General features: G+C 43.8%; 1 protein-coding gene across 6 annotated transcripts in view; it reads right to left on the bottom strand.

Annotated features, from left to right (window-relative positions):
* Window positions 1-27,646, bottom strand: part of ubap2l (ubiquitin associated protein 2-like) — a 135,942-nt gene that overhangs the window by 93,564 nt on the left and 14,732 nt on the right. For 5 of the 6 annotated variants that reach the window (XM_063041733.1, XM_063041737.1, XM_063041736.1 and 2 more), the window contains exon 1: window positions 6,285-6,360. The exons of the other annotated variant lie outside the window; for it this stretch is intronic. The gene's annotated coding sequence lies outside the window, so the exon portion shown is untranslated. Of the gene's footprint in view, window positions 1-6,284; window positions 6,361-27,646 lie in introns of those variants that run through there. 6 annotated transcript variants of the gene reach the window in all.

The raw sequence follows: 27,646 nt of genomic DNA, 5'->3' as shown, positions 1-27,646 counted from the left end.
AAGTTTGAAAACGTATATGGGCAGTGGGAGGGCATGAGGGCTATGGTTCAATGTGGGTTGATGAGACTGGGCAGAATAAAGGCTGATTTATACTTGTGTGTCAAATGTACGCCGTAGGTACAGCGTAGCAGCGCACCCTACGCTGTACTCTATGCAAACCCTACACCGTAGCCTAACGCGCACCTCTCCCAAAATGCAACTATGCGTCGCGGCGACGCAGACCACAACAACTGTGATTGGTCCGCTTGGTAGCATCGCATTTCCTCCTACGCTGCAATAGCTTCCCATTGGGCGACTGAAGGGCAGGGAAGGAACTCTGGCTGCAATGCTTTCCATAAAGCTTTACAAACCTCTGAAATTATGGAAGACCCTGTGCTTGACGCCAGTTTGTAGCTAGCTGCTACAGCCTGTTGACTTCCACCTGAAGCTAAAACTCAAATGGTGATTGCCAGTCTCTGAGTATACTGTGCGTACACTGATGCGATATTAATGGTTGGAGACGATGAACCAAATCATCAAATCTACCTGCCGACATCCGAAAATATTTGAAATGTATTTCCTCGTCCATGACTCTCAGTGGCTGGACAAGCACAGAAAATTCACCCTCCGTCAGTTTCAACCGCCATTGGTTGAAGTTTGAGTTTCTTCATGTTGAGTTTCAACACGAAGAAACTCAGCCCAGTGGCACAGAAACCCCACCGCCAACTAGCACTTTGGCGAGGAATTGCAGTGCAACGCAGACACACCAACGCCCAAGTATAAATGCTCACATCAGCGTAGCCCACTTGCGTAGGCTACAGCACAAGCTGGTACGCACAAGTATATCAGCCTTAACACTTCAGCACAGAGCAGGTGGGCCAAAGAGCCTGTATTGCAGTGCTCTATGAATCCAGATAAAATGTGCACCAGGAACATTTGTAAACCTCAGTCCCAGGATGAATATATCGAATACAGAGATCAATTACGCAGGAAGAGGGATCTGGAGGTCAATATCTCCAGATCCCTGATCTGGTGTTTTTGTGCGGGAAGAGGGATTTGGGGGTCAATGTACCTGATCCTGTTTGTTCAGTTTTTTATGCAGGAAAAAGGATTTGGGTGCTGAAGTGCCTGATCTGTTTTGTTCAGCTTTTTTGTGCAGGAAGGATTTTGGGACGGATGTGCCTGATCCGTTTTGCTTGGTTTTTGTGCAGGAAGAAGGATTTGGGTGTTGATGTGCCTGATCCGTTTGGCTTGGTTTTTGTGCAGGAGGAGGGATCTGGGTGTTGATGTGCCCGAGATGCATTTTTGTGCGGGAGGTTGATGCCTGTTCCATTAATGTTCACCTCCCCCCACCAAATGGGGAGGTGGGATTTGGGGGTTGATGCTGCTTTTCTTTTCTTTCTTGGTTTCATAGCTAACCGGAGAGTTGAAGAAATGAACCACTGATACAGTCTGCTGGGAATTGATGGCGGAATCATGTGGTGATACAGCATGGAAAAAGCCCTTCAGCCCAACTTGCCCATGCTGACAAAAGTACACTCCCTGCTAGTCCCAGATGCCCATGTTCAGCCCAAATCTCTCCAAGTCCTTCTCCTCCAATAACCTATGACCTGTTGAGCACTTCCAGCACTTACTTTGCCCTCATTTAGTTCCAAAGGTGGACTGTAACCTAGGGAGGACAGAATACTAATCAGCAAAATACTGATGCCTGTCAGCTGCCTGCCTCTCTGCAAGCATCCTTCAGCTCTGAATAGAGATGCTCTTGGCTTAGACAAGCTGATCATGTCAGGAATACTGCACAAAAACAGGCCCTTCGACCCAACTGGTCCTGACCAGATTCCACCCTGCTAGTCCTAGATGCCCACGTTCAGCTATAGGATACAACGGCTACCTTCTCCTCCATGAACTTCTTTATTTTATTTGGAGATACAATGTGGAACAGGTCCTTCTGGCCCTGTGAGCTGTCCAGCCCAGCAACCCACCCATTTAACCCTACCTAGCAACTTGCACAATGACCCATGAACCAGTACTTCTTTGGAATGTGAGAGGAAACCAGAGCATCCAAAGAAAAGCCAGAGGGAGACGGTACAAACTCCTTAAACAGTGCCAGATTTGCACTCTCAACTCCAACGCCCCAAGCTCTAACAGCATTGCGCTAACCGCGACGCCCCAAATGCCACTTAAATGTTACACTTCTTCCCACCTCAATATTTCTTGTGGGAGCTCGCTATGCTCTCAATGTAAACAAGTTACCCCTCAGGTCTCTTAAATCTACCCCCTTATCCTGCACCTTTGCTTAAACTACAAAACAAACCCTTAAAGTGAGCAAATACAAAAGTAAAGAATTAAGATAAATAAGTGGTCATAGTGGGTCAAGCAGCCTGTTTCTGTGCTGTATATGACTGCAAATACCACCTCAGCTCAATACTCAGAAGCACATTGCACCCATGAAGGAAGTATTGCCGTTGAGGGCCTTTTTAACAATTGTAAATAAAATATCAGGCTGGTGTCTCCATCCCCTTTGGAAGAGTGGGGGCTTAGAGACATACAAAGTTATGATTGGAATGTGTAGAGTCTAGGGCTGACATATTTCCCTGAGGAAAAAAGAAGGGGACACGAATTTAAAGTAAAAGGCAGGATTGGACGAGAGATGAACATTGTTACTTGGTGGGCTGTTGGAAAGAGATAAAGATTAGCTTTATTTGTCACGCATACATCAAAACATACAATGAAATGCATCATTTGTGTCAAATCAAATCAGCAAGGATTGTGCTGACCATCTACAAATGTCGCCACACTTCCAGTGCCAAGATAGCATGCCTATAATCTACTAACCCTAACCGTATAACACTGAAATGTGGGAGGAAATTGAAGCACCCAGAGGAAACCCACAGAGAATGTGCAAACTCCTTACAGACGTGAGCTGGAAGAACCCCAATTTGACAGTTGGCACTGTAATAGTGTCATGTTAACCACTAGGCTGCCACAAAATTCACTACCTAATCAAGAGGTGAAAACAAACTCTCCCCACCCCCACAGGAGAGCAGTACTTGGCTGAATACATGAAAGGAAGAGACTTGTAGGGCAATGGAACAAGTTATGGAGGATGTAATTGGATCACAGGAACAATGGACTGAATGGTCTCCTTGATATCCTAATTCTGCCAGCGAGATAGGAAATGATTAACTAAGCAATCAAAACTTGTCTCAATTAAAAAAGACATTCCACTCCAAAATCCACATCCAGAGAGTGGCCACAGCTCCAATTACCTGGAGCACCCACCTCTTTCAAGGATACAGCCTCTGCACAGTAACCCAACATCAGACTCAAACCTGGCCAATCTTGCAAAGAAAAAAGCAATACCTATGTCACACTGACTACAGCTCAGTGTTCAACACAATCCTACCCTCAGCTCCAATCAATAAGCTCCAAAACCTGGGCCTCTGCATCTCCCTCTGCAACTGGATTCTTGACTTCCTCACTGAGAGACAATAGTCTGTGTGAATGGGAAATAACATCTCCGCCTCACTGACAATCAACACTGATATATCTCAAAGATGCATGCTTACCCCACAGTTCTACTCTACACCCACGGCTGTGTGGCTAAGCACAGCTCAAACCATCTAACAACTTGCCAACAACACAACTACTGTTGGGAATTTCAGATGGTGATGAGGAGGCGTACAAGAGTGAAATAGATCAGCTGATTGAGTGGTATCACAGCAACAAACTTGCACTCAACATCAGTACGACCAAGGAATTGATCGTGGACTTCAAGAAGGGGAAGTCAAGGGAAGTCACACAACCTCACTGAGGGTCAGCAGTGAAAAGGGTAGACAGTTTCAAGTTCCTGGACATCAACGTCGCTGAGGACCTATCCTGGACCATTGATGCAATTACAAAGAAGGCACAACAGTGGCTATATTTCATTAGGAGTTGGAGGAGATTTGGCATGTCCCTGAAGACGTTCACAAATTTCTACGGATGTAGTGTGGATTCTCGCAGAGAGCATTCTAACTGGTTGTGTCACTGTCTGTTATGGAGGGGCCACTGCACAGCATCAGAAAAGGCAACAGAAAGTTTTAAACTCTCCCAGTTCCATCATGGGCACTAGCCTCCCCAGAAGACACCTTCAAAAGGCAATACCACAAAATACCACATCATTGTGGATCCCCATCACCCAGGACATGCCCTCTTCTCTTTGCTACCATCAAGGTGGTGATACAGGAGCCCAAAGATGCACAATCAACATTTCAAGAACAGCTTCTTCCCCTCCGCCATCAGATTTCTGAATGGACAATGAACACACGAACACTACCCGAATATTTTTTCTCTTTTTTGGCACTATTTACTTAATTTAAGTTAATTTAAGCCTCTGCAGGCTCTCTGTTTCCTCAACACTACCTGCTTCTCCACTTACCTTTGTATCCTCCACAAATTTAGCCACAAATCCATTAATCCCACAGTCTAAATCATTGACCTACATCGTAAAAAGCAGCAGTCCTAATACCGACCCCTGTGGAACTCCACTGGTAACCGGCAGCCAGCCAGAATAGGATCACTTTATTCCCACACTCTGTTTTCTGCCAATCAGCCGATGCACCACCCATGCTGGTAACTTCCCTGTAATTCCATGGGCTCTTATCTTGCTAGCAGCCTCATGTGCAGCACCTTGTCAAAGGCCTTCCCTTCTGAAAATCCAAGTACACCACATCTACTGCATCTCCTTTGTCCACCCTGCTTGTCATTTCCTCAAAAAAAACTGCAGTAGATTAGTCAGGCAGGATTTTCCTTTCAGAAAACCATGTTGGCTTTGGCCTATCTTGTCATGTCTCCAGGTACTCTAATCTCATCCCTAACAATCAATTCCAACAACTTCCCAACCACTGATGTCAGGCTAACAGGTCTATAGTTTCCTTTCTGCTTCTTAAATAGCTCAGTAATACTTGCAATTTTCCAGTCATCCGATACGATGCCAGAATCTACCGATTCTTGAAAGATCATTGTTAATGCTTCCACAGTCTCTCCAGCTACTTCCTTCAGAACTCGAGGGTGCATTCCATCAGGTCCAGGATAGTTATCCACCCTCAGACCATTAAGCTTTCTGAGCATCTTCTCAGTCGTAATTTTCACTGCACATACTTCACTTCCCTGACACTCCTGAATGTCCGGTATAATGCAGATGCCTTCCACTGTGAAGACCGATGCAAAATACGCACTCAGTTCCTCTACCATCTCTGCGTCTCTCATTACAATATCTCCAGCATCATTTTCTATTGGTCCTATATCTACCCTCAACTCTCTTTTAGCCTTTATATACCTAAAAAAGCTTTTAGTATCTTCACTGATATAGTCGCCACCTTCCTCTCATAATTCATCTTTTCCATCCTAATGACCCTCTTAGTTTCCTCCTGCAAGTTTTTAAAAGCTTCCCAATCCTCTATCTCGCCACTAGCTATGGCTTCCTTGTATGCCCTCTCTTTAGCTTTTACTTTGGCTCTGACTTCACTTGTCAGCCACGGTAGTGTCCTTCTCCACTTGAAAATTTCTTCCTGTTTGGAATATACAGTGGCATGCAAAAGTTTGGGCACCCCGGTCAAAATTTCTGTTACTGTGAATAGTTAAGCAAGTAAAAGATGAACTGATTTCCAAAAGGCATATCCAAACATACCTTTGCTCATTGCGGCCAAAAAGTTCTACTTTAACTTCATCAGTCCACAGGACTTGTTTCCAAAATGCATCAGGCTTGTTTAGATGTCCCTTTGAACCTTTTGAAGATAACTTTTTGGCCACAATGAGCAAAGGTATGTTTGGAGGAAAGAAGAGTGCAGAATTTCATGAGAGGAACACCTCTCCAACTGTTAAGCACGGGGGTGGATCAATCATGTTTGTGCTTGTGTTGCAGCCAGTGGCACGGGGAACATTTCACTGGTAGAGGGAAGAATGAATTCAATTAAATACCAGCAAATTCTGGAAGCAAACATCACACCATCCGTAAAAAAGCCGAAGATGAAAAGAGGATGGCTTCTACAACAGGATAATGAACCTAAACACACCTCAAAATCCACAATGGACTACCTCAAGAGGCGCAAGCTGAAGGTTTTGCCATGGCCCTCACAGTCCCCCGACCTAAACACCATCGAAAATCTATTGATAGACCTCAAAAGAGCAGTGCATGCAAGACAGCCCAAGAATCTCATAGAACTAGAAGCCTTTTGCAAGGAAGAATGGGCAAAAATCCCCCAAACAAGAATTGAAAGACTCTTAGCTGGCTACAAAGAGCGTTCACAAGCTGTGATACTTGCCAAAGGGGGTGTTACTGCCATGCAGGGTGCCCAAACTTTTGCTTCGGGCCCTTTTCCTTTTTTTGATATTTTGAAACTGTAAAAGATGGAAAAAAAAAATTCTTGCTTAAAATATTAAAGAAATGTGTCATCTTCAGCTTTATGCCTTCTGGAAATCAGTTCATCTTTTACTCGCCTAGCTATTCACCGTTACAGAAATATTGACCACGGGTGCCCAAACTTTTGCATGATACTGTGTCTGCCTTGCACTTCCCTCATTTTTTGCAGAAATGCTGCTCTGCTGTCCTTCCTGCTAGTGTCTCTTTCCAGTCAACCTTGGCGAGTTTTGGGCCCTTTGTCCAAGAAAGGATATTTTGGCACCAGAGAGGGTCCAGAGGAGTTTTGCGAGATTAATCCCATAAATGAAAAGGTTAATTATGAGAAGCATTTGATTGCTGGAGGTTCAAAGGTTGGGGGATTCTCACTAAAACTTACCAAACATTGAAAAGCCTGGACAGAGTGGACATAAAGAGGATATTCCCAATACTGGTAATCTAGGGTAAGAGGCCACAGCCTCAGAATTCAAGGATGTCACTTTAGAACAGAGATGAGGAAGAATTTACGAGGGGTGATTGATAAGTTCGTGGCTTAAGGTAGAAGCAGTCAATTTTAGAAAACCTAGCACATTTATTTTTCAACATAGTCCCCCCCTACATTTACACACTTAGTCTAGCGGTTGTGGAGCATACCGATCTTGGACCTCCAGAAAGTGACAACAGCAGGGGTGACTGATAAGTTTGTGGCCTAAGGTAGAAGGAGATGAGTTATTAACTTCAAACTTTCTGCATTATCACTCAAAGAGTTGAACTGCACGTGCATGTAACAAGAGCATCTTGAACCTCCAGGTGGTCCACAGCAGGGGTGATTGATAAGTTTGTGGCCTAAGGTAGAAGGAGATGAGTTATACAGCTCTCATTACATGCACGTGCATTTCAACTCTTTGAGGGAAAATGCAGAAAGTTTGAAGTTCATAACTTATCTCCTTCTACCTTAGGCCACAAACTTATCAATCACACCCCACAAACTTATCAATCACACCTACTGTGGACCACTTCTGGAGGTCCAAGACACTGATTTCTACAAAGAAGGGATCCGTATGCTCCACGACCACTGGACTAAGTGTGTAAATATAGGAAAAATGAATGTGCAGGTTTTCTAAAATTGACTCCTATCTTAGGCCACGAACTTATCAATCACCCCTCGTATTTAAAGGGTGGTGAATCTGTGGAATGCATTGCCACAGAAGGCTGTGGAGGCCAAGTAATTAGGTAAACTTAAAGAGAAGGTTGATAGATTCTTAATTAGTAAAGGGCATCAAAGGTGAATGAGAGAAGGCAGGAGAACGGGGTTGAGAGAGATAACAAATTAGCCACGACTGAGTGGCGGAGCAGATCTGATGGTCCAAAGGCCTAGTTCGGCTCCTATTTTTTATAGATTTAAGTTTCATTTGGATCTTGCCCCGCCTCCACTCCCATATCCAACTCTAAGCTCCACCTATTCCCAGCTTACTGAAATCTCTCCTCACACAGCAAACCTTCCATCTCTAGAACTAGTCTAGTGAACTCTCTCTGGTGAGATTTTTATTCAGTACAGAGAACAAAGGCAGTTCAACAAGGTGGACAGGTTACTGCCCTATTTAGGTCAAGGCATAATACACAAAACCAAACAGGTCCTGCTCAAACAGCGTAAAACACCCAGTCAGGCCACAGCTCGTGTTTTGCAGACAGCTCTGCTGCCCACATTACAGGAAGGATGTGACAGCACTCGAGAGGGTGCAGAGGACAGCTGAACTGGTGAGTTACAGTTATGTAGAGAGACTGTTGTACAAGATTTTTTTTTGTAAGAGAGGTGGGATTAACATGATTAGAGGCCTATTTAGGAATGAGAAGGTTGCCCTTAAATACTCAAGTTACTGGAAACATTCAGATGAGACAACGTGTAGAGGTACAGCATTAAACGAGATACTGTGATGTATTAAATGAGATGATTTAAAAGACAGGAGGGCCACACTTCCATCAGAAAGGTAGCCAATTATATGAGGGGTACAGATAGGGTAAATACAAGCATGTTTTTTCCCATAAGGTTGGGTGAGGCTAGGACTAGAGGCTATAGGCTTAGGGTGAAAGCCTAAGAGGAAAACCTGAGGAGAGCTATCTTTACTCAGAGGGTGATGCGAGTGTGGAACAAGATGCCAGTGGAACGGCAGATGCAGGTTCCTCTGCAACTGTTAAGAGAAGTTTGGATAAGTACATGGATGAGAAGGATTTGAAAGGATATAGTCTGGGTGCAGATAGACAGGACTAGGCAAATGATGGGCAAAAGATCCTGTTTCTGTGCTGTACTGTTCCATGACACTGTGAACAGAAAGTGGGAAATGACTGAACATTTAGAATCAGAATGCAAAATCTAAATGGACAAACACATCCATCTTTTATATAAAAAGAACAAGAGATTCTGCAGGTTGTAGAAATCCACAGTAACAGCACACAAAATGCTGGAGGAACTCTGCAGTTCAGGCAGCATCTATGGATGGGAATAAAGAGTCAATGGTTGAGACCCTTCACTAAGATCTGATAAAGGGTCTCAGCCTAAAATGTCAACTGTTTATTTCTCTCCATAGATGCTGGCAGTGTGGAAGTTGTAATAAAGCAAGGGTTAAAGACAACAACCAGGCAAGGATAGCCTGGGCGGTTGTAGTCAGTGAGAACACTGGAGGCAGCTCTGCTTACTACAGACAAGATACGTTGGGGTGACTGCTATAGTGTATACTCTAGCCAGATGAGAGAGGCCTCTGTAGAGGGACTTTTCCAGAAAGGTCTTCCTACAACATAGTGCCCCGTTACTATGGGGTGCTGAGACAGATCACAGAAGGATATGAAACACACCCAACAACTAAGGAACAACTGCTTTACTAACTACAAAATATCATCGAATGTCCACTTGTAGCTTATATGACTTTCAACACCTCTATTGTGAATGGCTATTCATTTTGCAAGTAAGAAAACTCCAACATACACAGTTTACCAAATGGTCAATATCCGTAACTGATGAGCCAATTCTGTATAAAAATAGCAGTGTGGGCAACAGGAGCCATGCTGTTCTCCTTGTAAAATAAAGAGTGTTTGAGTCCTAAGAGTGCGTGTTTTCAGTGCCCAGTTATTTTATTTTTGTTATTAATGACGACACCTGACCTGTTAAGTTCCTCCAGCATTTTATGTATTGTTCTCCAGTGCTTTTTTTTTTGTTTTTACCCAGTTTCTGGATCTGGACATTGCCAGGTGATGCAGCCAGTGCTGGGTAGGGAGCTACAGGACTTGAATCCAGTGATGGATGAGGACCAGTAAGATCCTACCCCAGTCAGAATGGTCCACAAACTAAAAGGAGCTGGGAAATTTTTTTTTGTAATGAAAACCAATTTCCCATGGGATCAATAAAGTATGACTATGCCTATGAGATGGGGCGTTCTATTTTGGAAGAGCTCACAAGATTGAGAGATGCCAGTGAGTTGCCTGGGTGCACTTTGCATGCTATCCACACTATGCATTAACACAATGGAGGACAGATATGGAGGGTGGTTGAGGGGGTGGCAATCAAGCAGGCCATTTTGTTCCAAATAGTTTCGAGATGATCAAGAATCGTTGGTGCTGCGCTCATCCAGGCAAGCGAGGGGTATTTCACCATACTCCTGATTTGCATCCTGGAGATGGCAGCAAAGCTTTGGGAATTAACTCACTCACCCATAGAATACCTAACCTTTAATCTGCTCCCTAAAGCTCTCTTTTCGCACTACATCAATTTTATATTCCTTATTGTAACTTATCGTTATTGTGTTATGTATTGCTGCTACAAAACAATTTCACGACATACACTCAGTGGCCAACAGTCTCCAGGGCAGGGGTTCCCAGCCTTTATTATGCCATGGACCAAAAGGGTTTGTGGGCCCTAAGTTGGGAACCCCTGGTCTAAAGTTTACAGAGAATGGAGCAAAAAGCAAAAAGCACCCAGTGAGTGGAAGTATTGTGGGCAAAAATACCTTGTTAATGAGAGAGGTCAGAAGAGAATGGCCAGACTGGTTCAAGCTGATAGGAAGACAACAGTAACTCAAATAACCATGTGTACAACAGTGGTGTACAGAAGAGCAGTTTTGAATGCACACGTCAAACATTGAAGTGGTTGGGCTACAGCAGCAGATCACCAACATACATTCAGTGGCTTCTTTAATAGGTACAGGTGGCACAAATGACAGCAAGTCAGTGATAATAGATCTGATTTTGATCCATGGCTCCAGTTTTAAGTGGTAAATCCAATCAGGTTTCTGGTCAATGGTGACCCTCCCCCAATATTAACAGGAGAACTTGGCAAAGGTAATGCCTTTAATTATCTCCAACACCTTGACATTCTGTCTCGCAGCATCAATTTCTCAGACTGCGACTGGTGGTTGCCTTGGTGTCGTCACATGGAAGGGCTGCGGACAGAATTACAGACTGCGCAATCAGACATCCCATTTGTGGCCACATAATGGAAGGAAGCAACTGATGAAATGGCTGAAGATAACTGGATGACTGGGCCTAGGGATATTGCTTGAGGAACTGCTGCAAAGGTGTCTGGGATGACTGACTGCAAATAACCACAACCATCTTTACACAAGGTATCACTGGCCACTGAATTGTTTCCATCTGATGACAACTGAGTTCAGTTTTACTATGTCACTGCAATGCCACACTCACATCACTTGCTACCTTGATAATTTTAATCACCAAAGTTTCAAAACACTTCAAATTAAGTTACTGAGAAGCCTACCCTTATTATGAACTTGGACTGGACTGTTTTGAATTGCTGGCCAGCCAGCTCAGGGGACTCAAAGACACTCCCAGGAGTTTTGGAAAGGAATTTCACTAAAAGTTAATCTTATTTATTATTTAGAGATACACCACTGAATAGGCCCTTCAAGATGAACTACTCGGTAACGCACTAGCTCAATGGTCCCCAACCTCTGGGCCGCGGACCAAAACATTGCGGCGAAGAATGCAGCAGTACAGCGGTAGCCAGAATGCACCCAGCACATCTTCAAGAAAAAAGCCAAAATAAACAAGCTAATTAATTAGGTGCCGCCTGGCACGTAAATGTCAGCCCAGATCAGAGGCGATTGCCGATTGCGTCACCTCTGATCTGGGCCGATATTTATGTGCCAGGCAGCACCTAATTAATTAGCTTCTTTACTTCGGCTTTTTTCTTAAAGATGTGCTGAGCGCGCTCCGGCTACTGCTACATTCTATGTATCCCAGTATCGGTCCACGGCCCAGAGGTTGGGGACCTCTGCACTAGCCTACTCACAGGACAATTTACAATGCCTAATTAACCTACTACCAGTACACCTTTGGACTGTGGGAGGAAACCAGTCAACCCAGAGGAAACCCACATACTCACAGGAAGGAATGTACAAACTTATTTCAGACAGTGCCAGAAATGAATGAACTCCGAACTCCAACATGCCAAACTGTAAATGCTACACCACCGTGTTAGCCCATAGCTTTGTTTGATGTTGTACGTCCCCTCCCCCCCAAAGAACCTTGTTACAGAGGCACCTCGATCTTCTAACACCTGCATAGCTGGAATTCTTGATCTGAGGCAAAGTGAGAGTAAATGGTGAGTATGGAGGCAGCAGACACAGTAAGGGACAGAATGAAGCAGAAAGAGAAGAACAAGTGAGATAAGTGAAGAGGGAAAATTAACAGAGCAAGGACAAAGAGCATAAGAAGTGACATTTTGCACTATTGAGTAAGCTGCCATTAATACCCCAGGAAGACTAGGGTGGAAGCTGATTGTGAACTAGGATGAAGCTGCTAGACCCGTCACTTGTGTCATCTCCTTTAAGCTGCAGTCCTGTTCTTCTACCCTTTCTTGAAAATTACCACCTTCCTATACTTATCCGAGTCTTTTTTCAAACAGCTGAACACTGCTGTACCCTCCACACTTACAGATAATGGGTTGCAGATCAGAACCAAGCCCCTGTAAAACTTTCTCCAACAGCACATTTTAAATGCCTCTCTCCTGGTCCTTCAAACACCTGGTGCTGGGAACAGCATCCCTCTCTGCCTTGCTGGTTTTAGTCTGTTATCATGAACACCCATCAATTTCCTCTGAACCTTTTGTACCCTTGAAGGCCAAAATTAGCCATCTGGGTGCAGAAATGCTTCCCATCTGTACTAGACTATTCGAATGAAAAAGCCAGTATCACTCAATTAGCAAGAAGATTTGAGTAGTAGGATCTGCGTGTACAGGTCCAAGTGAACTCAAAAACTAAACATGCAGGTATAATTGCCAACAGAAAGGAAAATGCTACAAGATCATGAAATTTCATCAAGATTGTAAAGAAGATAATGTGACTGCCATTCTGCTGGCTTTCTCCCAGGAAGGATGGAAATAATCTAGAGAAAAAGGAAATTACAGCATGGTCTAATACAGAATAAGGATTATACAGCTATACAGGGCAGAAACAGGTCAGTTAGCTGTGACTACATCCACAAGTGGGTATCCATAGTATTAAATCCATCTTCCAGTACTGTCGAGGCTGTTAAAATGCTCATCTAAAGGCTTAAATGCCCTCAGTGACTTTGCTTCCATGACTATTTCAGGCACTGTTCCAGTTACTCGTCACTTTCTGCAGGAGGAATGGCCCCATTTCCTAGCAACACCTCAGGATTGCCCTTTAAGCAGTCATCAAGATGAGCAAACTGACCCTGAATTTGCTGATATTAATAAGAGGGCATCTCAAGTCGTCGTATATTTTGGGAGGGAAGAGGCTACTTCCTTGGGCCGAAAGCATGACAGAGTGTTAGGGACAAAAGAGAGGAGGAATTTCTTCACTCCAACTCCAGCTCTAGCTCCGGATTAACCTACATTAATTGGCCGCTGTAAAAAGTGAACAGGTGGGTGGTGGGATCTGGGGAGAGTTGATAGACATGCTCAGGAGTTAAAATCTGTAGGTATGAACCTGGTAGATTGAAATGCTTGCACCTCCTCTGTATCACTGACTAGAAGGCCATTCAGCCCATCAAACCTATTCTTTCATTCAGTAAAACAACAGCTCATGTGTGGCACAACTCCTTAAACCTATCTCTTAAAACCCTTGGTTATCACAAAAAAACTTTGTAATTTAAGATTTATAATTTAACAATCAACTTCCAACTGAAGGAGCAAGTTTCCATCTTCATCTGCAAATTTCTGAATTTCGCTCCTAAAATCTTGGCTCCAATGTCTAGATACCTCACCGTCGCTTGCCCAGCCATAGTCATAAGGAACAATAGCGCTTACTGCCATAAACCCAGGATACGTGACAGATCCCAGCACAGCATCGCAAACCATTTCCTGTCCTTGTTGCTTCTGTGTCACGGTCGCCAAGTACCATTCCTGAAGCCCTGCCTCTGGCCAACATGACTCCACCCCTATCTCCCCAGTAACCTTAACAGGGCACGGCTGAGCAAACAAAACAAGTGGCTCCGATTTCGTTCTGTCGGTGCAACGAGATGCAAATCACTGGCTTGAGAGGAGCTTTCAAGTAGAATTGGCCAGTAAATCACTGCAGTTCTTCAAAGAGAGTTGGGGTGGGGATATGCTCTTTTCCCCCAAGTGGACCACCTATAACTAGGAAGCACGGTGAAGAGTTGACCATTTTCTTCCTCATTCTTTCAAAGAAGTGGGGTTTGCTGGCAACGTCAACCTTCATGACCATCCCCAAATCACTATGAACCAATGAGGTACAGGTCTGGAGTCACATACAGATCCAGATGATGCAAGGCCAGCAGACTTCCTTTCACAGGGAGAGGGGGAGGGATAAGTAATGGGGATAAACTCCCACTACCTAGTAAATGCTCCCAATAACATGAGTCGCAAATAGCCTCTGCCAACCAAGTCCAGCTCCTGGCCTTCACATGTGGCTTGGCTACTAAAAATCATTTCTACTGACAGAAGGGGTAAAGCTGGGTTATCTGCACCTTAAAACCAGTCACGTTGGGCAAATGGGGCTCTGTCAGCTGAGTTAGTAGCTCATTTGGGAGAAGGAAAACTTTAATTTCAAACCTACTCTGCCTTGCAGCTACACCCACTCATGGGGAAGGCTTCAGGAATAAACCCTGAAAAATCCGGAGTTAGAGTCCCTAAGGCAGTCAATTCTAAGTTGAGTTCAACGCTGACTGACAACTTCTGTGACGTTGCTGGTAGAATCTGTCCTCCCTTTGGATTCATCAGCTGTGTGGACAGGGTGAGCCTGTTAGCTGAGCAACATTTTGCTCTCCATGTCATACTGCCCCCGATTTGTGTATCACGTAGACAGCTACGACGCAACATACATGGCCGACCACAAAATGAATGCCTCATTTAACCTGGCAACCTTACATTTTTGGGATGAGAGAAAAAGCCAGAGCATCCAGGGAAATCCTAAGCGGACTCCCAGAGAACGTGCAAACTCCACACAGAGAAGCTGAGGTCAGGATCAAGGCAGCAGTTCTACCAGCCGTGCCACTGCATAGGTGAACTGGTGTCTTCGCTGTTGCCACACTGATTCCAGAAGCATTTGTCACTTGCTTAGAGTTCACCTTCACTTGCTACACCACAGCACAGAGTTCTGGTCAGTCACACAACAACACTAGACAGGATGCAGTGATCTACAACCGGCTGGGAATAGAAGAAGAGAGTGCCTTGGGTGCGGATGTTTTCTTTGGAACAAAAAATTAATCTACAGAAAGATTTAATCAAGGTGTATTAAATTACGAGGCCAGGTTAAGTTGAACAGGAAGGAACCGTTGCACTTGGTAGGGATATTAGATATGAATGATAGACATTAATAGAATGATTAGCAGAGATTCAAGGAGTTTTTATCCACTCCCCCACACCTGGGTCTGGCACTCTACTACCTCAGAGTGGCAAAAGCAGAAACTTTCACATTGGGCAGAAATATCAGAATCAGGTTTAACATCACCAGCATATGTCATGAAATGTGTTACCTTTGCAGCAGCAATATAATGCAATACATGATAAAAATGGGGAAAAACTGAATTAGAGTAAGTATATGTACATGAAATAGTTAAGAAGTAGTGCAAAAACAGATAAAATACATTTTTTTTTTAAAATGGTGAGGTAATGTTCATGGGTTCAATGTCCATTTAGAAATCAGACAGAAGGGAAGAAGCTGTTCCTGAATTGTAGGGAGTGTGCCTTCAAGCTTTTGTACCTCCTCCCTGATGGTAACAATGAGAAGAGTGCTTGCCCTGGGTGGTGGTGGGATCCTTAATGATGGACTCTGCCTTCCTGAGGCACCTCTCCTTGAAGATATCTTTGATGTTATGGTGGCTGGTACCCATGATGGAGCTGACTAATTTTACAACTTTCTGCAACTTACTTAAATGTGTTGCAATTTTCCAAGGTTCTCCTAAAATATTGCAGGACACTGATTTCTGCCTTTCAAGAACCATGAGGTAATGTTTCAGCTCTATAAAATCCTTGTTCGACCACACTTGAGAGTATTGTGTTCATTTCTGGTCACCTCTTTATAGGAAGGATGTGGAAGCATTAGAGGATGCCGTCTGGATTAGAGAACATGTCTTATAAGGATAGGTTGAGTGAGCTAGGACTTTTCTCTTTGGAGCAAAGAGTATAAGAGGGTGACTTGACAGAAGTGTACAAGATGACAAGAGGCATAGATCGAGTGGAGAACGGAGACTTTCCCCAGGGCAGAAATGGCTGATACGAAGGGGCATAACTTTAAGGTAATTGGAGGAATGGCAGAGGCAGGTTAAGTGGAGCGCACTGCCAGGGGTGATAGTTGAAGCAGATACATCAAGAGACATTTAAGAACCTCTTACATATACACATGGATAATAGAAAAACGAAGAGCTATGTAGGAGGAAAGGCGTAGATTGATGTTAAGAGTATGCTAAAAGGTCAGCAAAAGATTGTTAGCTGAAGGGCCTATACTGTGCTGCAATGTTCTACAACCTTGCGTGCCCTGCATTTGGTGGGGAAAGAAGCTTTAAACTACAGCTGAACGCAGATGGACTAGTCAACTGGGCATAAAAAGTAACAACAAACAGAACTAAGTCTGGAAAAGTATGAGGTAATACACTTGGGACAGTGCAACAAGACAGGAGAAATGGAGGTTTGCAAGAGGTAGACAGCACGGGTCCACAGTTCTCTAGAGTTGACATATGCCGAAAAAATTCCATATTCCATCAAGCAAGGTTTGAAACAGTACAGTTGTATTTGAACTATACAGAACACCTATACCACAATTTCAAAACTGAACAATCCTCAAGCTAAAATGACAGTGATACACAGCCAGAGGCAGACCAGTGTAAATCCCTCAGTGATCTAAACATTAGGGGACCTGGAGAGAGTAAATAAGAGGTACTTGTTTTCTTTCGCAAGAGGAAAGGTTTTAAAGTAAATTTGTAACATGGAAACAGGCCCTTCCGCCCAACATATCACTGCTGACCAACACATCTAAACTAGCCCCATTTGCCTTGAAAGGAGAGGTCAGGAGGCAATGTCTCCTCAGAGGGTGAAGTTTAATCATTTGTTTCATGGTTCAGGCACAGATACAAGATGGATGGCGGGGGGGGAGGGGGCGGTGGTTTAAGAGATCTGAGAGGTAACTCCATTACACAAAGCAGAGTGAGTACCTAGACTGAAGTAAGTGGCTGAGCCAGGTACAGTTGCAAAATTGGAAGTAAGCGTGATGAGAAGAGGGCCTGTCCTGGATGGTGAGGATGAAAGCTTCCTTCTTGAGGCATGTCCTAGATGGTGGGATAGATTGTGCCCATGATGGAGCTGGCTGAGTTTACAACCTTCTGCAACAAGTTCTGATCCTGTGCTTTGATGTCTCCATACCAGATGCTGGTACAATCACAATATATCTGTTGAAATTTACTGGGGTCGTGGGTAACATACCAAATCTCCTCAAACTCCTAATGAAATATAACCACTGTCTTCTAATTGCATTAATATGTTGGACCCAGGACAGACCTCCAGAGATGCTGACACACAGGAACCTGAAGCTGCTCACCCTTTCCACTGCTGACCCCTCGATGAGGACAGGTGTGTGTTCTTCCCTTTCTCAAGCCACAACCAGTTTCTTGATCTTAATGATGTTGAATACAAGGTTGTACAAGGCAGTACTCAACCAGCCAATCTATCTCACTCCCATATAACTCATCACCACCTGATATTCTGCTAACTGAGACATTTTAACTGTCCTGCCACAACCTAAGTGCTTCAGTGGTTCACCAACCAATGTGAATATTGTTTAGTCCAACCTTTACATTAACTGGCTATAAGTAATCATTCCAGCACTCGCTCTACTTCACCCCACGTTAATGGAGCATTAACAGAGCTGCGATTGAGACCACAACCTTACCATGGTTTGTAGGCTTGTGTGCCTCAATGACCCAGACTGTCTCGAGTCACAGCCTTATGCTTTGGCTCCTGGCAGTCACCCATTCCAGACAGGTCAAAGGGTAGAGGCCAGACTAAGGGTGGTCCATCAGTCCTCCAGAGTCGGGGGTTCAGCTCAGGGCTAACAACCCTGACTGGTAAAACAAAACTGTTCAGGAGACAGCAATGAAGAATCCTTTTACATTTGTGTGTGACTGTATGGGCAAAGACAGAGGACCTTCACTGCTGCCCTAAATGCTAGTGATGTATCAGGTAGTAAGTAAGGAGAGACCAGTCTGAAGAATAGCTTATGAAAAGTTGCCTTATAACTGCATCAGGCAATGAGGGAAGTAAAACTCACAGCAATCCATGTGAGTTTGAAGATGATAGAAACCACAGCAACTTCTCCTGATAAACACAGGCTAAGTTCTCCAGAAAAATGCTGTCAGTAGATGATAGTTATTTACAAACTACTCAGTTTACAGAAGTATAGTCACCAACTCTTAGTACCCAGAGAAATTATCACCACCCTACCTGACCATGAATTTAACTTTCATTGGGTTGAATAACTACAATGCAAACAAGTCCTTATACAGGAATCATTAAGAGTATAGAATGCAAGTTCAATGTTAGCATTCATTTCTAGACGACTAGCATATAAAAGCAAGAATATGATGCTGCAGCTTTATAAGGCATTGGCTTCATAAGGCACTTTTGAGTACTGTAAGCAGCTTTGGGCCCCCATATCTTAAAAAAATGATGTGCTGACATTGGAGAGGATCTAGAGGAGATTCATGAGAATAATCCCAGTAATGAAAATCCCAGAACACATATGAGGAACATTTGATGGCTCTTGGCCTAAACTCACGGAAGTTTAGAAGAAATAGGTGGTTGTGGGGGAAAGAGAGGAGAGATCTCATCAAACGTTATCAGACATTGAAAGACCTAGATCAGGGGTAGGCAACCTTAAGCGCAAATGATTTTCTAGCATGCGTTATTCATTAATTTGAGGCCAGACATAACTAGGTGTATTTAAATGGATAATTCCCATATTTCAAAATTTTTATGGCATTTATCTGGCTCACCGTCCGCTCATTAATACGCGATCCGGCCCACAGAGGCAAAAAGGGTGCCGACCCCTGACCTAGGCAAAGTGGATATGGAGAGGATGTTTCTAATAGTGGGAGAGTCTAAGACCAGAGGGCACAGCCTCAGAACAGAAGGGCACTCTTTTCTTTCGACAGAAGATAGTGAAAACGGAATTTATTGCCATGAATGGCTATGGCAGCTTGGTCATTAGGCATATTTAAAATGGGCATTGATAGGTTCTTGATTAGTAAGGTGAAGACAAGAGAATAGAGTTAAGGAGGAAAAGAAATCAACCATGATAGAACGGAGGAGCAGACTCAATGAGTCAAATGGCCCATTTCTGCTTCCATGTCTTATGGTTTAACATATCTCACCAAGTACATCAAATAAGCAGCAGCAAATAGATATCAAAGCTTTCTTCTAACTTGACACAAAGGCCCTCAAACCACAAACACGAGTGATACAGGATTCAAGCACAACCATCTCTACCATATGAAAGGGAGGTGGGAGGAAATGAACTCCTCCATGGACTGGCCACCGGACAGGATCGGAAAAGGCCGCAGGAAGTTGTAAATTCAAGCAGCTCCATCAACTGCACTAACCTCCCCAGCACTGAGAACATCTTCAAAGGGCGATGCCTTAAAAAGGTGGAATCTATCATTAAGGAACTGAATACACAGAACACGCCTTCTCATCACGGAGGTAGTACAGGAGCCTGAAGATGCACAATGTTTCAGGAACAGCTTCTTCCCCTCCATCATCAGATTTCTGAATGGACAATCAACCCACGAACATTACCTTTTTTTTGCTCTCTTTTTGCACTATGTATGGCTGGGCAATCATAGTCTACTGACCATAATTGTTTCTGGCAATTTTTTTCCTACAGAGGTGATTTACCATTTCCTTCTTCTGGGCAGTGTCTTTATAAGACGGGTGACCCCAGCCATTATCTATACTCTTTAGAGATCGTCTGCCTCGCTTCTGTAGTCACATAACCAGGATTTTTGATATGCACCAGCTGCTCATACACCCAATCCATCACCTACTGATGCTACACCTTACCCAAGGATGTCCTGCAGGCTAGCGGAGGGAAGAGGCACCATACCTCCTTCAGTAGAGACATATCTCCACCCCGCCACCCAAAATTTTATACATTTCTTATAATGTATAGTTTTTTTTATGGATTGTAATGTACTGCAGCCACAAAACAACGCATTTCATGACATATGCCAGTGTTATTGAACCAGATTCTAAACTAAAACATTACAAGCAGCCAAAATAACCAGTGAGATTTAGTTATACCAACACTGGCTGACACTGACGTTCAGCACAAATTTTAGAAATAATGAACTGCATTGATGTAGCATCTACAACATAACAGAAATATCAAGGGTCGTCTAAAACAAATGGGAGGCCACACAAAGAGACAGTAGAGCAAGTGACCAAAGACTGGAAGCTGGTGAATGAGCATCCCTAGAAGAAATGGAGAGGATTAGGAAGAGACATGCATGGTATTCGACAGAAACTGATGACTAAAACATAGAAAATAGTTATTGCCCTTTTTTGATAGAGTAGATGATGGAATTTTGCTCAAGGCTGGAGTGTTTAGAAGCAGGAATCTCAAATGCTCTGGTGTTTATCCAGCTTCCCTTTAAATCCAGCTCAGCTGTTCACATCCACCATTCCCCAAGAGACTGAGTTCAACACAATCCACACGCCCTGGCTCCTCTCAAATTCCTCTTGAGGTTTATTACATAACCCTTATTTAGGGAGCCTTGGCTTCAAGTATCAATCCACCAGCACTCTTTAACAGTGCCAAAAACAATCGAGGCTCAGGGATCCATTCATACCTAGAGAAAAGTACAAAAGTAACAGGAAGATGTTGGCTGCTGTACTTACTATACGAAGAAAAAGCAACATTAATCTTACTCCTCACCCAATCAAATGAGGTGTGCTGTTCTTCTAGGCTATCTATTCAGGTATTAAAAAGATTTTCCTTCAACTATACACTAGCCCTTAGACCAATTTCCCTAGAATATAGAACAGTACAGGCCCTTCAGCCCACAATGTTATGCCACCTTTTAACCTACTCTAAGGTCAATCTAACCCTATCTTCCCCCATTTTTCTATCATCCATGTGCCTATCTAAGTCTCTTAATTGTCTCTAATGTCTCTACCACCTCCTCTGGCACTGCATTCCATGCACCCCCATTCTCTGTGTAGAAAACCTAACTGACTCCCCCGCCCCCATACTTTCTTTTAATCACCTTAAAATTTTGCCTTCTTGCATTAACCATTTCAGCCCTGGGTAAAAGTCACTGGCTGCCCACTTGATCTATGTCTCATATCTTATACCCCTCTATCTTATCAACCAAGATGTGGATCTCTCTGCCAAGGGAAGTCCTTCCTAATACTGAAACGATACATACAAACTAAATCACACAAGTCACTACAAACTACAGAAGCAGACATCTAACTAGAGCTTCATCAATTAAGGTCTTCATTGGTTGGGGTCGACCATGGGCTTTTGAATCCTAGCTGACTACGATCAGTCAATACACAAACCAGGACAGTCTGATATGGAGAGCAAGCTGTTGCCCAGGCAGCAGGCTACCCCTCTTCACGCAGCCGATGAATCTAAAGGAACGGCACAGACAGATTCAGTTTGGCACCAGTGGTGTCATAGGAGATGCTGGTCTGCACTGAACTCAACATAGGACTGTCTTATGGATGCCAGCTCCAGATATTTCCTCAGGGTTTGCTCCTGAAGCCTTCCCGGTGAAAGGGTAGAGCCACAAGGCAGTGTGGGCTTGATATCAAGAGCTTATCAAGAGCTTCTCCAAGCTGAGCTGCCGACCTCAGCTGACGAACCCCATCTGTCTGAAGCAACTGGTTTTAAGGCGCCAGTAACCTGCCTTTGTCTCCTCTCCTGTCAGAAGAAACAGTTCCACTGGGTTTAGTAGCTAAGCCACATGTGAAGGCCAGGAGCTATTTGGTTGTCAGAGGCTATTTGAGATGCATGCCATTGGTAGCATTTAATAACCCTATTTAGTGGGAATTTATCCCCACTCCCTACCCCCCCCCCAGGCTAGAAACCAACCCAAGCTTTGTCAAGCAGTTCCTATGTCACTCATAGTCACAAAAGATTCTGAAAACGCTGGAAATCCAAAGCAATACACACAAAATGCTGAAGAAACTCAGGCATCATCAAGATTTAAACTTCTTCAGGATATGCAGACATTGAAGAAACTTCGCAGTGGAGCAGCAAATCATAAGCACAACAGTTTCTGCAAAGGCTGGAAATCCAGAGCAACACACACAAAATGCTGGAGGAACTCAGCAGGTCAGGCAGCAGAAGGATCAGTCCAGATGAAGGGCCTTGGCCTGAAATGTTGGCAGTTTATTCCCCTGTCTGACTTACTGAGTTCCTCCAGTATTTTGTGATTTTTTTTTACTATAGCTTGTTTTTCAAATTATGTCTTCAAAAATTTTTTAGCATGGCTTATATTGTTTGGTTGGTTCCAATAAGAAAAAAAACAGACATTAGAACTCTAACGTACAAACAAAATTCTGGATATAATCAGGTCAGGCAGCATCTGTGGAAAGAGAGTTAGCACACTCTTCACATTCAACCTGAATTCTTACCTCTCTATCTTTCCACAGACGCTGCCTGATCTGCTGAACCCTTCTTACATTGCGTTTAAAATTTAGCTAGATGCATTAATTTGAAATGCCATGGTTTTGTGTGAAGTTATTTTGAGTAACGAAGCAACATGTTACCCCAGAAACCTTCAGTCACATGGAGCCTCCAAGTGGGAGGGTGTGAAAGGCCCTGTGAGCTGCAGGTCTGAGTCATAAAGATTCACCTACACAACACCTGAAACATTGTATTGCAACTCAAAGATGCTTCTCATCAGGGTCAATGGATCAAATCTGACACCAGAGACTTTATTCTATTTAGAGATACAGCGCGGAACAGGTCCTTCTAACCCAATGAGCAGTGCTGCCCAGCTACCCCCAATTTAACCCTGGCCTAATCACAGGACAATTTACAATTAACCTACTAACTGGTGCGTCTTTGGATTATGGGAGAAAACTGCAGAATGAAACCTGCATACAAACTCCTTAGAGACAGCAGCAGGAATTGAATATGGGTTTGATGGCGCTGTAAAGCATTACCCTAATGCAGGGGTCCCCAACCTTTTGCGCACCGTGGACCGGTTTAATATTGACAATAGTCTTGCGGACCTCGCGGGCGTTCAAGTTCAACAGTGGGAATGAGGAAAGGTGCAGCTGACTCATATTGGTTCATATCGCCAAATCATACCGTATCCTCACGGCCCGGTGGTTGGGGACCACTGCCTTAATGTATAGAGGGAAAAGCTTAATAGGTTAGGACTATGTTCTCCAGTGTGCAGGAAATGAGAGGAGACAAAGGTATACAACATTGAGGAGTATAGTGAGGGTAAATTCAAACAGCTTTTCCCACTGAGGTTGGGTGAGACTACAACTAGAGGTCACAGGTTAAGGGTTAAATACTTAAGGGAAAACCTGAGTGTTAACTTCTTTGCTCAAAGGGTTTTGCAAGTGTGGAATGAGCTGCCAGCAGAAGTGGTGGCTGGGGCTTGATTGCAACGTTTAAGAAAAGTTTGGACAAGTACATGAATGGGAGCTTGGCCCAGCTGCTAAGTAGAACAACATTTTGGCATGGACTAGATGGGCTGAAGGGCCTGTCTCCAATCCCTGTCAAATTTAAATGGCTCAACTGAATCTCACCTTAACCTGCTCTGCTCAAAGAGCAACCCCAACGTCTTCAATCTCCCTGGGGTTCCAAAGTCCTTCAGCCCTGGAACTCTGACAGCCCAATGATTATGCTGCACAGCAAAACACCGATTTAACTCTAGCTTAATCACAGGATAACTTACAATGACTAATTAACCTACTAACTGGTACTTCTTTGGAATGTGGGAGGAAACCGGAGCAGCCGGAGGAAACGCACGTGCACATTGGAAGAAAGTACAAACTTTCTTACAAAGGACCCTGGAATTGAACTCCGACAAAAACACTCTGGCTGAAGGTAACTGCTACGATACCAAGATATCTAACAGATTTCGAAACGAAAGGAGGATTTTGAAAAGGAAGCAAAATCTGCAGATGCTGGAAATCTGAGCATCCGAGAAGAAATTTGTCCAAGGGCCAGGCAGCTGAAGGAAGAGCCACTAGTGAAGAAAGACAGATCAGAGATAATCAAGAGGCCTGAAGTGAATAGCAGCGAACTCAAGAGGGGTTGCATCGCCATTAATGTTAAGCTGTGCTTCGGGTTAGAAGACGTACAGCATTATTTTGGCACAGAAAAGACTCAATCAGTCCAAATTGGCCAAGGAAAGGCTTGATCAGTCCAAAATGACCAAGAAGCTATCAAGACTAATTCTACTTCCCAGCTTCCTGTAGAACAAAGAAAATTCATTCCAATCCCCATGCATAACACTCCCTCTCTGTGCATATCCAATTCCCTCTTGAAAACCCAGACCTATTTCACTCTCACTCCATCACCTCCATAGGCAGTGTGCTCCAGTTACAAAGCTCTTCCTCCCAGCTCCCTTCGCTATTCATTCTGCCAACTTTGACTGAATCCCCCTAACTGAGAAACAACTTCTGTCAATCTAAAACTGCCACAACCTTATTCATCTGGATTAATCCCAACCCAGTGTTCCTTTCTCCGTGATGAACTGAACAGAATCATGTAGCATAGTGGTTAGTGTAATGCAGTGGTTCCCAACCTTTTATATGCCATGAATCAAAACCACCAGCCAAGTTGGGAACCCCTGATGTAATGCTACTACAGAGCCAGCAACTCAGGTTCACTTCCCACCACAAGCGGTTTTATGTTCTCCCCATGACCGTGTAGGTTTCCTTCGGGTGGGTGCTCCAGTTTCCTCCCACATTCCAAAGACATGTGGGTTAGTAGGTTAATTGGTCACACAGGTTTAATTCGGGGGCAGTGCAGGCTCCTTGGACAAGAAGAGCCTGTTAGCGTGCTGTATTTTGAAATAAAAATAAACAGCTCCAGCTAACCTTGACTGCCTTGTAATGGAGGATGAGAAATAGGAAATTGGAGCATCTGGCTGTATCCCACACAATCTCAGCTGATCATCCACCAGTACGCCGTTCCCACTTTGTTCCGAGATACTTAGCCCACTTGGTATTGACAAATACAACACCATACAACACAGGAGTAGAATTAGGACATTCAGCCCACTGCTGTTCTATTATGGCTGATTTATCATCCCTCTCAACCCCATTCTCCTGCCTTCTCCCAATAATCTCTGATGTCCTTGCTAATCAAGAACCTATCAACCTCTACTTTAAATATACTCAATGGCCTCCACAGCCTTCTGTGGCAATGAATACTACAGATTCACAATCCTTTGGATAAAAAAAAATTCCTCTCATTTTTATTTAAGGATCATCTTTCTAATCTGAGAGTATGCTCTCTGGTCCTAGACTTTCCCCACCCCAATCTTCTGAACTCCAGTGGGTACAGGCCCAAAGCCATACAATGCTCGCCATACATTAACCCTTTCATTCCTGTGATTGTTCTTCTGAAATTCTTCTGGGCCCTTTCCAATGCAAGTACAATATTTCTTAGATGGAGCCCAAAATTGCTCACAATACTCCAAATGCAGTTTGATCAACGCCTTATAAAGCCTCAACATTACATCCTCACTTTTACATTCTAGTCTTCTTGAAATAAAAACATTCCATTGCCTTCTTGTACACACATGTTCTTGAATATATTTAATGACTTGATCTCCACTGCCTTTTGTGGTAGAAAATTCCACAGGTTCACCATCTCATGAGTGAAGTGATTTCTCCTGATCCGTTTCTAAATACACGTTCCCTGAAGTGTGACTTCTAGTTCTGGACTCCACAGCCATTGGGATGCCCTCCCAATATCAGGCTGTCGAGTCGTGTTAAAGCTGTCCAAGTTTCAGAGAATATTAAAACACAGTACAGAACGGGACCTTCAGCCCACAATGTGCCGAACATTAAATCAATTCAACACTTCCCTCTCACACAGCTTTCCATTTTTCTTTTATACACATGCCTTTTCCACTTTCCTTCTATATCTGCCTCTACCAACCACACCCGCCCCCACCCCGGCAGCGCATTCCACACTTTAAAAAAAAACTACCACTGACATTTACCCTGTACCCTGGCCTATACATTCCTCCAATCATTTTAAAATTATGATTGCCCCCTTGTATTAGCTATTTCTGCCTTGGGGAAAAGGCATGGATGCCCACTAATAAGATTCTTTCTCATTCTTCTGAGCTCCAACTGATCCAACCTTCTGTAAGATCACAAGGCACAGCCGCGGTGAGTAGCTCTGCCATTTGATTGGGACTGATTTATCTTCCCATCTCATCCCCATTTACCCCCCCTCCTCCCTGTACCCTATGATGCTCATACAGATTAAGTACCTATCAACATCTTCTTGAATATACTCAATGACTGGGTTTTCCTGATGGGAAATCTGTAACAAGCAGAATACCTTTGGGATCAGTGCCTTTGTTTCTTGTAACACGATGAGAGCAGAGGGTGTCTGATTTATATGCTTGCAAGTGACATGGAAATTAGAGCAATAGGAGTGAAGGTTGTCTAAGGATACAGATCAGCTCAAAGTCTGGTTGGAATGGTGGCAGATGAAATATAATCAGGTACAAAAGGCACTGTGGGTGGTTAAACTCTAGCAGAACATAGAGTAAATGGCCAGGATCTCGGGATTGTTGATGTACTGAGACACAAGTCCACAGCTCACTGAAAGCCGCAACACGTGGCCAGGGTAGTGAAGGTACTTGCTTACACAGGCCTCAGCACTGAATTGGGAAGGCATTCTGCAGCTGCACAAAGCAATGGTTAAATAAACATGACAGCACCGGAACAGGCCCTTCAGCCCACCACAACTGCACCAAGCTAACAAATTCCATCTCCCTGCATCCCTCTATTTCCCGCTTGTGCACAGCAGGGGAATTAAGAGTTATTGGGGAAGAGACAGGTAGATGGAGCTGAGCCCACAGCCAGATGAGCCGTGATAAATGATAGCAGAGCAGGCTTGATGGGACAGAATGCCAACTGCTCCTCTTAGTTCTGATGTTTGTTACGTTTATGAGCCTGTCTAAATGAAGATTCATTTATCACGTACACCAAAACATACAGTGAAATGCATCGTTTGCGTAACAACCAACACAACATAAAGATGTTACAGGGCAGCCCGCAGATGTCTCCACATTCCGGCACTAACATAGCACGTCCACCATAGTCAGCAGAATGCAAGCAATAACAGCAAAACTGCAACAATACAACAACAAAACAAGCCTCTTTCACCCACCCACAGACAGCCCTCCAACACCAGGACAGGCCGCTTAAACCTTGTTTATGTCACTGCTTCCACCACCTCCCCCAGCAGAGCATTCCAGGCACCCACCACTCTCCGAGAAAAACAACTTGCCTCACCATTAAGTCACAATTGGAATATAGTTCTGATAGGAAGGATGCGATTCACCAGGATGGCATGGAGGGCTATAGTTCTAAGGAGAGATCAGAAAAGCTGCTTTGGTCTCACTTATTCTATTGTGTTGCTTTGTACTTACTGTGAACGTCGGCAAGAAAATGAATCTCAAAGTAATATATGGTGATGTATATATATTTTGAACCATATAGGAGATTTTTTAAAATCATGAGCATTTGGAGGATAGATATAACCTTTTTCCCAAGGTAGGGGAATCTAGAATTAGAGGGGAAAG

Source organism: Mobula hypostoma, chromosome 2 (assembly GCF_963921235.1).
Source record: "Mobula hypostoma chromosome 2, sMobHyp1.1, whole genome shotgun sequence".
NCBI classification, from domain to species: Eukaryota; Metazoa; Chordata; class Chondrichthyes; order Myliobatiformes; family Myliobatidae; genus Mobula; species Mobula hypostoma.
Note: the sequence above shows the minus strand (reverse complement) of the source record. Positions and strands in the feature narration are given on the sequence as shown.